The sequence below is a fragment of the Gigantopelta aegis genome, chromosome 5 (genome assembly GCF_016097555.1).
Source record: "Gigantopelta aegis isolate Gae_Host chromosome 5, Gae_host_genome, whole genome shotgun sequence".
NCBI lineage: Eukaryota > Metazoa > Mollusca > Gastropoda > Neomphalida > Peltospiridae > Gigantopelta > Gigantopelta aegis.
This window is the reverse complement of record NC_054703.1, coordinates 27,679,748-27,691,770: the sequence shown is the minus strand read 5'-3', so window position 1 is coordinate 27,691,770 and position 12,023 is coordinate 27,679,748.

The window sequence follows — 12,023 nt, the reverse complement described above, 5'->3', positions numbered from 1 at the left end:
TAAATGTCTACCATAAACCGATTTCAATGTGTCACATAGATAATACTACATGAGTGGCCGTTAGATACCATTTGTCTTAAACCAGTTGTTTATATAGATAATACTACATGAGTGGTCGTTAGATGCCACTTGTCTTACAACGAGTTGTTTATATAGATAATACTACATGAGTGGCCGTTAGATGCCACTTGTCTTACAACGAGTTGTTTATATAGATAATACTACATGATTGGCCGTTAGATGCCACTTGTCTTACAACGAGTTGTTGATATAGAGAATACTACATGAGTGGCCGTTAGATGCCACTTGTCTTACAACGAGTTGTTGATATAGAGAATACTACATGAGTGGCCGTTAGATGTCACTTGTCTTACAACGAGTTGTTTATATAGATAATACTACATGAGTGGCCGTTAGATACCATTTGTCTTCCAACGAGTTGTTTATATAGATAACACTACATGAGTGGCCGTTAGATACCATTTTTCTTACAACGAGTTGCTTATATAGATAACACTACATGAGTGGCCGTTAGATACCATTTGTCTTACAACGAGTTGTTTATATAGATACTACTACATGAGTGGCCGTTAGATACCATTTGTCTTACAACGAGTTGTTTATATAGATATACTACATGAGTGGCCGATAGATACCATTTGTCTTACAACGAGTTGTTTATATAGATAATACTACATGAGTGGCCGTTAGATGCCATTTATCTGGCCGTTAGATACCATTTATCTTACAACGAGTTGTTTATACATATAGTACTACATGAGTGGCCGTTAGATACCATTTGTCTTACAACGAGTAGTTTATATAGATAATACTACATGAGTGGCCGTTAGATACCATTTGTCTTACACCGAGTTGTTTATATAGAGACTATTACATGAGTGGCAGTTAGATACCACTTGTCAAACAACGAGTTGTTTTCATAGATAATACCACATGAGTAGCCGTTAGATACCACCTGTCTTACAACGAGTTGTTTATATAGAGAAATATACATGAGTGGCCGTTAAATGCCATTTGTGTTACAACGAGTTGTTTATATAGATAATACTACATGAGTGGCCGTTGGATGTCATTTGTCTTACAACGACTTGTTTATATATATAATACTACATGAGTGGCCGTTAGATGCCATTTGTCTTACAACGACTTGTTTATATAGATACTACTACATGAGTGGCCGTTAGATGCCATTTGTCTTACAACGAGTTGTTTATATAGATAATACTACATGAGTGGCCGTTGGATGTCATTTGTCTTACAACGACTTGTTTATATATATAATACTACATGAGTGGCCGTTAGATGCCATTTGTCTTACAACGACTTGTTTATATAGATACTACTACATGAGTGGCCGTTAGTGTATGACTATTCATTGGAGCTATTCAGGCATGGACACTAGTTGCATCTGAACAATGATTGCATGTGTACTTCGTCTATTTCTATACCAGAATACATAGAGATAATACGGTGTGAACTATGGGTGGTATTCAATGTTGTCACAATGGACATGTACTATATATGCGAAAATGTGTATGCCTTGGGTAGCTGCACTGAAGTAGTTTTAGCAAAGATAAAGGGACAGTTCTGACTTTGCCGCAATTTTTAATATGTTATCGACTAACAGAGATGTTTTAACTATCGTAATTGCATATCAAATATATTTTGTTTGCATATTAAGTGCGTTTCTGATCGTTCTAATATTTGTGCTAGGTTAAATTTCATTTATTTTACTAACAAAAATGTTTTTTCGTACGTACGGAATTGTTTGAAGACAAAATCCAGTTTGGGCTTCTTATAAATATCAGGACGACAAAAAAAACCCCATTGATTATACAGTCACTGAAATTCTAAACAAGAAAATATATTTAATATGCAACTTTAATCGTACACATATGTTATTAGTCGTAAACATCTTACAATGCAGCAAACTCAGGAATGTCCCTTTAACGAAACAAACATTCATGATAAAATAAAAAGTAAGTATGACATTCATAACACATAAAGGCGTTCCTATTTTTATTACACATATTATAATTATAAAAACAAATTGATCGAGCTGAATCAACAGTGTCCTTTAACACTGATGTATTGTCCTTACTAGGTGGTTAAAGGGACATTCCTGAGTTTGTTGCACTTTTTAAGATGTTATCGATTAATAGAAACTTTGTGACGACTGTAATTACATATCAAATATATTTTTCCACATAAAATAGTAGTGGCTGTGTATTAAACGTGTTTCTGACCGTTCTAGTATTAGTACTAGGTTAAATTTCATTTTATTTCATAAATTATTATTATTTTTCGAATGTACGAAATTATTTGAAGACGAAATCCAGTTTGGACTTCTTACACATATTAAGACGATCAGAAACACATTGGATATACAGACACTGATATTCTAAACAAGAAAATATATTTAATATGCAAGTTTAATCGTAGAAATATTTTATTAGTCGGAAACATCTTACAATGCAGCAAACTTGGGAATGCATCTTTAAGGGGTTGAACTCTTTTGAAATTAGACGCTGCATTCCATGCACTTTGAGAGCGTTCGCTTGATGCGCGGTTAGTCTGGAATCTGTCCTCGTCGGTGGACCCATTGAGCTATTTTCCGTTCCAATCAATGGTCCACAACTGGTATGTCAAAGACCGTGGTATGTATTATCCTGTCTGTGGGATTGTGCATATAAAATATTCCTTGCTGCTAATCGAACAAGAGTAGCCCATGAAGTGGCGACAGCGGGTTTCCTCTATTTACATGTGTGTGGTCCTGAACCATGTCCGACGTTATATAACCGTAAAAAAAATGTGTTGAGTGCGTCGTTAAATAAGACATGTCCTTCCTTTAGTAATGCTATATGACATTTAGCAGGATGACCACTACTGGTATATAAAAGGCCGCGGTAATTGATGTCCTGTCTGTGGGGGAAGTGTATAAAAAAGAAAAGAAAAAAGAGTCGATGCTGCTAATGTAAAATAATAATACTAAACTTGTCAGTAGTTTCCTCTGAAGACCAAACGTTTGACATCCATTGGCCGATGATTAATAATATAGCAATATGATCTTGTAAAAAATGAATGCATTAATGTTTAATGACACCCCAGCATAAAAATGCACATCGACTCTTGGGTGTCATACAAAGTTAAGTATATGGACGTATTATTTATACAATTATGTAAACGCACAGTGTATCATGAATGTCGCAATTGTGTGTGGAGACATATGTATGTATGTGTATTTAGTTTGTTAGTGTATTATTAGTCTAGATGTGTTTCTTTACACAGTATAGCTGTAACATCGGAGTACGTGACAGATTGCATGTTGCTTTTTGTTTGTTTTTTGGTACGGACGGCTCGATTCTATTACACGGGTATATCAAAGACCGTGGTATGTGTTATCATGTCTGTGAGAGGGTCCATATAAAAGATTCTTCGCTGCTAATAGAAAATAGTAGCCCATGAAGTGGCGACAGTGGGTTTCCTCTCTCAATATGCCTTTAATCATACGGGACATTCCAAATTCCATAGCACCCAAACCAACCACCCGCCTTCTACCGACCCCGGTCGGCCTGCTGGTGCTCCCACCCACTCCAACCGTTCCTGTCCTGGACGGAGAAGCCGGCACCAGTGCCCATGACAGGCGTGCCCTAAAACAGCTTGGTCTGAATGTGCACGATACTGGCTATACCATATCACACCACACCATTAAGACAAATGAAGCAGGTTTCCTCTGATGAGTACGAGTCAGACATACGAAATGTTTCACATCCAGTCGCCGATGATTAGTTAACCAGTGTTCTCTAGTGGTGTTGTAATAACACAAACACACTTTATCTTTAAAACAAGAACAGCGAAGGGACATGTTCCGTATTCTTGAAAAAAGCAAAGAGAAAAAGTTAAAGTGTGTTGTGTTGTGTTCACCTTTTCCACAGACAGGAATCCACATACCACGGCCTTTAACCAGTTGCGGTGCACTGCTTAGAACGAGAGGGGGGGGGGGGGAGAGAAAGACACAGACAAAGAGAGAGAGAGAGAGAGAGAGAGAGAGAGAGAGAGAGAGAGAGAGAGAGAGAGAGAGAGAGAACAAACAAACAAAACAAAAATAACAAACAAAAAACAACGAACAAAGATTCAGTTGAATGGATCCACTGAGGTGGTTCGATCCTGCGACGTAGGTAACTCATGCGCGCACTCAACCGACTGAGCTAAATCACGTCCATAAGAACAGCGAAGGAAAGAAGAATGTAATATAGGTAGCCTTGACTAACATGGAAAGTTTATCTCATGAGAAATGTAAATTAGCTACTGATGAAACGTCAAACGTGTTCTATTTATGTTTGTCCCCCCCCCCCTCCCCACACACACACTCTCTATTGTCTTGCACTTCTTTAAAAAAATAGTATTATTATCAGTGATGAAAGATAATCATGCATGGGATTCGATTTGAATTTGTATATAAAAAATGAAATGAAAGACATTTTGTGTTGTAACTAAATTATATAATTTTCTATTGAAGCCAATTGCATTTGTTTTAAACGTAAATAGCTACCAATGTGTTGTATATATGAATTTGTTAACAAGTGTTTGTGTTTCCGTCTATGGTAAACGCTAATTACTTAACGACAGCGGAAGATAATGTTTCCTTCCATGATAAACGCTAATTACTTAACGACAGCGGAAGATGGTGTTACCGTCCATGGTAAACGCTAATTACTTAACGACAGCGGAAGATGGTGTTACCGTCCATGGTAAACGCTAATTACTTAACGACAGCGGAAGATGGTGTTACCGCTGGTTTAAAACAGATAATCAAAACGTTATCTGGGTGAGGGGCGGGACGTAGCCCAGTTGTAAAGCAAGGGGTATTTTATATGTAACGTCCCACATGCATGACAGTACATACCACAACCTGTGTACACCCGCTGTAGAGCACTGGCTGGAATGAGAAATAGCCCAATATGTCTGCCGATGTGGGTGGCTCCTAGACTGACCGCGTGTTACCACTGGGCTAAGTCCCACCCATCTGAACAGGATGAAACCGATGTACGGTAAACAGGTATCAGGATGTGTGAGGGGAACGTATTTATTCCTTTGTTTTCATACTGCTGCATCAGGATGAAACCGATGTAAGGTAAACAGGTATCAGGATGTGTGAGGGGAACGTATTTATTCCTTTGTTTTCATACTGCTGCATCAGGATGAAACCGATGTAAGGTAAACAGGTATCAGGATGTGTGAGGGGAACGTATTTATTCCTTTGTTTTCATACTGCTGCATCAGGATGAAACCGATGTAAGGTAAACAGGTATCAGGATGTGTGAGGGGAACGTATTTATTCATTTGTTTTCATACTGCTGCATTAGCGTTGGGAATCGGTTGTAATTGCATCATCAATCATCGGTTATAATCGGGTGGCACCATCCGATCAACTTTCGATTGCACAATCGGTCAGTATTATAAGAAAACACGAATGATTTGAGAAATCATGCTGCGTTCATTTGGTGCTCGTGAATATCGTGAATTCACAAGTTCCAACTTGTGAACACGATTTCACCAAGTGGAGAGCGTTCTTGGGAGCAATACCCCCCCCCCCCCCCCCCCCCCAAAAAAAAAAAAATGCAGCGATATTTAAGGCTGGTTAGCACTCTTCGTGGCTTAATTATGGATCAATTTCATAAACGTCTGCTGCATTTGATACGGAAGAAACGGCATAGAAACATAAAGTGCGCGCATTATTTTGAGATATTTTATTGATCAGAACAATCAATAGGATTGCACAACAGGCAAAGCATATACGTCACCGTTAATTCATCTGAGAACGAACAGATTTGTATGTATTGTTGGCGCCGTGTAGAAATTAGTTATGTGGTCGATAATAGATTAATTTAAACATTATGCAGTGCAGTAATGCTTTTGGCAGTCTTGATTCACCGTACAGTGACTGTTGGATAAAACTTACTGTGAAATACATAGAGGATATTTAATAATTTTTGTGATATGATTGCAAACTTCACGAGATGAGATATAAATCATATTTGACAAAAAACAAAACAAAACAAACAACAGCAGAAAAACACAAAAACACAAAAAAACCCAGGAAAAACAAACATAAAATGTTCTATGTATTATATAACTTTTCGCATTTCACCTTTACTTTTAAAATGGCAGCAAACAAATAGTTCCGGTTTTCTTAAAGTGAAGATAACACATTTTAGAGTGAAATAGTGAAATGTTCACTCTAAAATGTGTTATCGTCACTGAGTGACTGATAACACTTTTATGTCACTGATATTTTAAGATATTTCACTAAATGTTATATAATCAATTTGGTTATTTGGGAACACAATACAACTTAATAATAATAATAAAATAAATAAATAAGTACAAGAACTAAAAATAAAATCAATAAGTTTAGTAAATAAATAAATATAACACAAAACACGCTCTCAAAATCATTAGAAGTATGGCTTGAAATATGTTTGAGACGTCAGCGTTGATTGTGATGAAGGGCGGGATTTAGGTCAGTCGCTTCAATGCTCGCCTGAGGTGCTTGTGTTGCATGATCGAACCACCTCGGTGGATCCATTCCACTTATTTATTTTTTCGCATATATATATATATATATATATATATATATATATATATATATGTCAAAAAAGAAACGCATAGGCGAAATATTCATGGAATTATCTCTTTAATACAGAGTTGCATAATTTCGTTATTTCTGATCGTATCACAATCAAATTTGACATGAGTATGTGACAATGTGCTTGCTATGGACTAACGACAGTTGATGCATTTTCGTCACCAAACAGCGTCGCACGAGAGCACTGAAATCAGCAATCACTGCGCGACATCTCCTTGGCATAGAGTCTCTGAATCCGGTTGAGATCTGGCGATTGTGATGGCCATGACAGCACATTAATGTTCTCATTCTGTAGGAAATCCATTGCTACACGTGCCGTATTCTGCCTGGCATTGTCCTGCTGAAAGAGTTCTCTCTGTCGATCGAAAATGGGAAGCATGTAATGGCGAATAATTTCATCCCGGTAGCGTACAGCTGTCAGGTTGCCTTGTGCGAACACAAGTTCACTTCTACCGGTGTATGAGATGGCTCGCCACATCATGACACTCTCTACACCGAATCTGTCAACTTGGGCGACGCAGTTGTTGGCAACATGTTCATTGCGGCGTCTGTAAACACGTTGCGTCCATCATGTCGCTGTAGAAGGAAACGTGACTCGTCGCTGAACCGTACTCGTGGCCAGTTTCCCAAGTTCCACCCCTGTACATTCGTGCACTAGCGAACACGTAAATGTCGATGTTGACGTCGTAGGACGGGGCCAACATACGGTCTCCTATTCCGTAAACCAGCTTCTCGAAGTCGGTTCCGAATGGTTTGTGCAGACACCCTTCTAAAACCAGGTATGCGTCCAGCAGTGTTCGTTGCTGTGGCAGTTCGGTGACCCAAGTGCAGAACCCGGATATAGCGATCTTGTGCTGCAGTTGTTATGCGAGGTCTTCCACTTCTGGGGCGCTCTTCAGCTGATTGAAACTGTTCGTACCTGTCCCAGAGACGTGAAATGATGTTCTGATGGACGTTCATGTGGCGTGCGACTGCAGACTGCGATTCACCTAACTGGAGGAGGCCTATTGGAATGTTTCGATTCGGCAGGTTTAGTCTTGGCATTTTGTAACTCGTCTAGGTAGTACTAGGTAGTACTAAACCAAATAACTTCCGGCTGGGTCAAAGTTCGAGGTGCACCGATTTTTTCGATAGAGAAGTGAACACCACAAGTCCTGTGATTGGTTATAAATGTGAGTGTGTTGGTTGTAAAAAATAATAGTTTCATCTGGGTAAAAAAATATGTGCAATTTTATTTCATCTAGTACCAATGTGTCAAGTAGCCTTGTGCTTGAAACATGTATGGGGTACCTGTAAAAAAAGGTACTCGAATTTTGTGCGAACCTAGGGTAGTCATAGACGCTACCCGTTATCTCAGAAACGAGCAGCTTGACCCCGATTTTTTTCTGATTCACTTTAAGAGTAAGGGGTGGTAGTATTTATATCCGTGGCGTTTATGTCGGTTGATACGTTGCAGGTAGGAGTTTTAGCCACATATGTTACTATTGTCGTCTATGGGATTTGATTTGGTAGTATACACCCTATAGCACATATTCAGTGCATAATAAAAAATATTATGATTTTGTCATTTTATTTAATTAAACTATACTGGTTGATTAATTAGCCATCACTCGATCATGCAAGTTCAAAATGACCTTGACCTTGACAATAATCTCTGTACATGGCTCTGAATGGAGTTTGAATCAAAGTTAGCACTGAAGAAAAGTTGGTTTTGGCCTATAATTCATACTGTAAAGATTTCAATAATTTCTTTTTACATGGTATTTGACTTGCCATATACAACTTCTCTTAAATATGGTATTATATATAGGCAACCTGAACTAAGATTTTAATAGCAATTTATTTTTATATTAAAAATAGCATGTGCCAATAGTGGGTTAATGTCTTTAGTTTCCATTAACATTGTTATTTTTTTATGTATGAAATTCTGAAAACTCAAATTTGTAAAGAAGTTGATTTTTATTGTCATTTTGACATATTTATAGGGTGCTAAGTTATATTTTAGACAAATTTGTAGTTTTATGCAAAATTTAAAGTAAATTTGAAGAAAAACTTTACCAAAAACATAATTAAATTTGTTGTCACTATTGTGCCTTCTGTTCTTATTTGTACATAACAATAAGGTTGATAAACATATATTTAGATCTCCAGATCATTTTTTTTCTTAAGAATCACTTAGTTAGCTCTCATGAAAAGCATCTTGAGTTTATACTAGATTCAGAACCAATTTTTTCAGATTTGATTATCTGCCTTGGATTAAGTTGATAATTTATTTTATTGTTAAAGCTGTATTACCTAATGTTACTAGCTAAATAAAATACTGGATTACAGATTGTAGGAATACATCTAATGTACATATTGTATTCATCCGGATTAGAAAATAATGCAAGAAAATAGATGTTCGGGTAATTTTGTGATTTAAAAATAGTTTTTTTCAGTAATTAATCAAAAATAAATGTGTTAAAGCTGCATGATTATTCCAGATATCACAACTATTAAAACCTCCAACTACAGTAGGCTATGAATAAAATATAGTCAGGAATATTGGTGGCTGCCAATAGTTTTAATGGTTCATAATGAAAATCAGCATGGCCGATGGATTTGAAATTCCCACACCTGATAACTTGAAGACACCCACACCCAGCATACAGGATTTCCCCCCAACACTAATGTTCAGGACATTAAGTCATTACTTTATACAGGTACAGTCATGTTTGTGTTTCCTTCCTCAGACAGTGTATTTTTTTAATACTGATATTTCTTTGATGTGCCTGTTAAGGTCTTCATAATCTAGGGGTCAATCAAGTGCATGTGTTTTAATGGAATTATTTAAAGGGGTAGAGGTACTCTGACTATCTTTGTTGTCTCTACATATATACCTGAGTACACACACCCAACTGAAAGTAAATATCTTCAGGAGTTTCATTTTAAAACATTTTGTTGTTTAATATGACATATTGCATTTGTACAAAACTATATGCAATATATATGCTTTTTGAGGTGTACATTATATTAGGTTGCACTGTAGAAACAACAGTTTCAGTGAGGTTGTCAGTTTATGTCAGAATACACCAGATCCTGGTTGTCATAAAGACACATAGCTGGACACTTTTTGAAAAATGTATGTTATCAGTATAGGTAGTACTAAACCAACTAACTTCCGGCTGGGTCAAAGTTCGAGGTGCACCGATTTTTTGATAGAGAAGTGAACACCACAAGTCCTGTGATTGGTTATAAATGTGAGTGTGTTGGTTGTAAAAAATAATAGTTTCATCTGGGTAAAAAAATATGTGCAATTTTATTTCATCTAGTACCAATGTGTCAAGTAGCCTTGTGCTTGAAACATGTATGGGGTACCTGTAAAAAAAAGTACTCGAATTTTGTGCGAAACTAGGGTAGTCATAGACGCTACCCGTTATCTCAGAAACGAGCAGCTTGATCCCCATTTTTTTCTGATTCACTTTAAGTGTAAGGGGTGGTAGTATTTATATCTGTGGCGTTTATGTCGGTTGATACGTTGCAGGTAGGAGTTTTAGCCACATGTGTTTCTACGTCGAAATGGAAATGAGGCATCATTGCGAGCATTGCAGCTTTAAATGCCCATCACTACCCGAATCTTCCCCCCGTGTTTCACTTGCATTCGCCAAAGTCTGACTATTTCACGCCGATGTCCTGCAATTGTCTCAGAACGTGCCACTTCGTGCGTTAAATTTGTTTTAGGGTGCATTTGGGCATGCTGTCGCATTCCAGGAACATTATCCAACAGGGTCATTCAGCAACATTGTACAATAAACAATAGTTTGCAAAATCAAACACTTTTTATCTTTCCCTATCACCTATGCGTTTCCTTTTTGATAGAGTATATATGCTTTTTCAGCTGGTAGCGGTTGTGTGCGGTAGGCTTATTTGTGCAAATCGTCTCATGTTTACCAATAAATAAATATTTATTACAAATAGTTATTTGTTTTCGATGAAAGCCATAGTAAAGTGTTCACCAGTTCCAATATATTTTGAGGAATTAGATGTTATGTTATTAAACTCAAACACAAAATGTGTGTTTACCTTAATATTTATTTAAAAGTTCAAATGTTAGTGTAATTTTTTATTTAATTATAAAACAAAGATCCAAAACGTCATAAATTCGTTACGCGTTGGGTTTTTTGGTTGTTGACAGGAAGTAAAATTTTGGAGGGTGTACAATCCAGTACATCTGTCTCAACAGTGTATGCTACGTAATTAAATAATTAATCAATTATCAGTTCGCTAACAACAGTTTCATGGAGTAGTGTATTATAGAAGTAAGATGTTTTCTTACTGTTATAATAAATTATATATGCCAACATTTTAAGTCTCAAGTATGGAAAGTCTTAAAGGATATGTTCTGAGTTTGCTACTATTGTAACACGTTTCCGATAGAAATATCATTTTAATAGCTAAAACTACACTCAAATTACATGTTCTTATGTAGAATATCACTGTAGTTATTTACGAAGTATTCGTATTTCGGATCGTCTGAATGTTTCCAAATCCCGAGACTAGATTGCATTTTCGACTATGTTTGTACGTATGGAAGAGAGATGCTTATCATCCATTACAGGCTTTTGTAGGAGATATCGCTGGCACTAAAATTTGCGATATATCCTGCGATATACGGAAGAAAGATGTATATTAGGACGTAAAGTGAAGTTTTAACTACTGCAAACATTGGGCCGACCATAAACACATTCGTTATAGTGATTCAGATAGTATACTAAACAAAACATTGTATTTAACATCTCATTTTGTTTGCTAGGGACAGACGCTTAAACGTGGAAGTCATAGGAACATACCAATTTCCACATACATATATTCATACAAAATACAACACATTTTCAAATGCTTTATTATTATTCTTTTCATACTAATCATAACTGTTATAAATTGAAAAGAAAATCACCCAGTCAACGATTTCACATAAAACAGTTTTAGTTATTACGTCAATATGTACTATAACCAATGATATCCGTGCAATACTGTGGAATTGATAATTTATTTCAATTAATTTTCTAAAAATAAAATACAAATACCACACATGTATAGTGAAATAAATAAGCATGCATATACGCAGTTAAGCAACCGCATTTAGTGGCACACATAACTAAACTCACTTGTGTCTCTTGACGAATCTTCACAACGGTTGCAAGATCTGATTTACGATCATCTTCCTTGTAGTTAATAGCTACCAAACAACCAATCAGATTTCATATTAAATATAATCCACATAGGTGACATACCTTTTTTATTGAAGAGCCAATCGCATTTTACATTTATCGTGATTGACGGAACAGAACAGAACAGAACAGAACTGTATTAC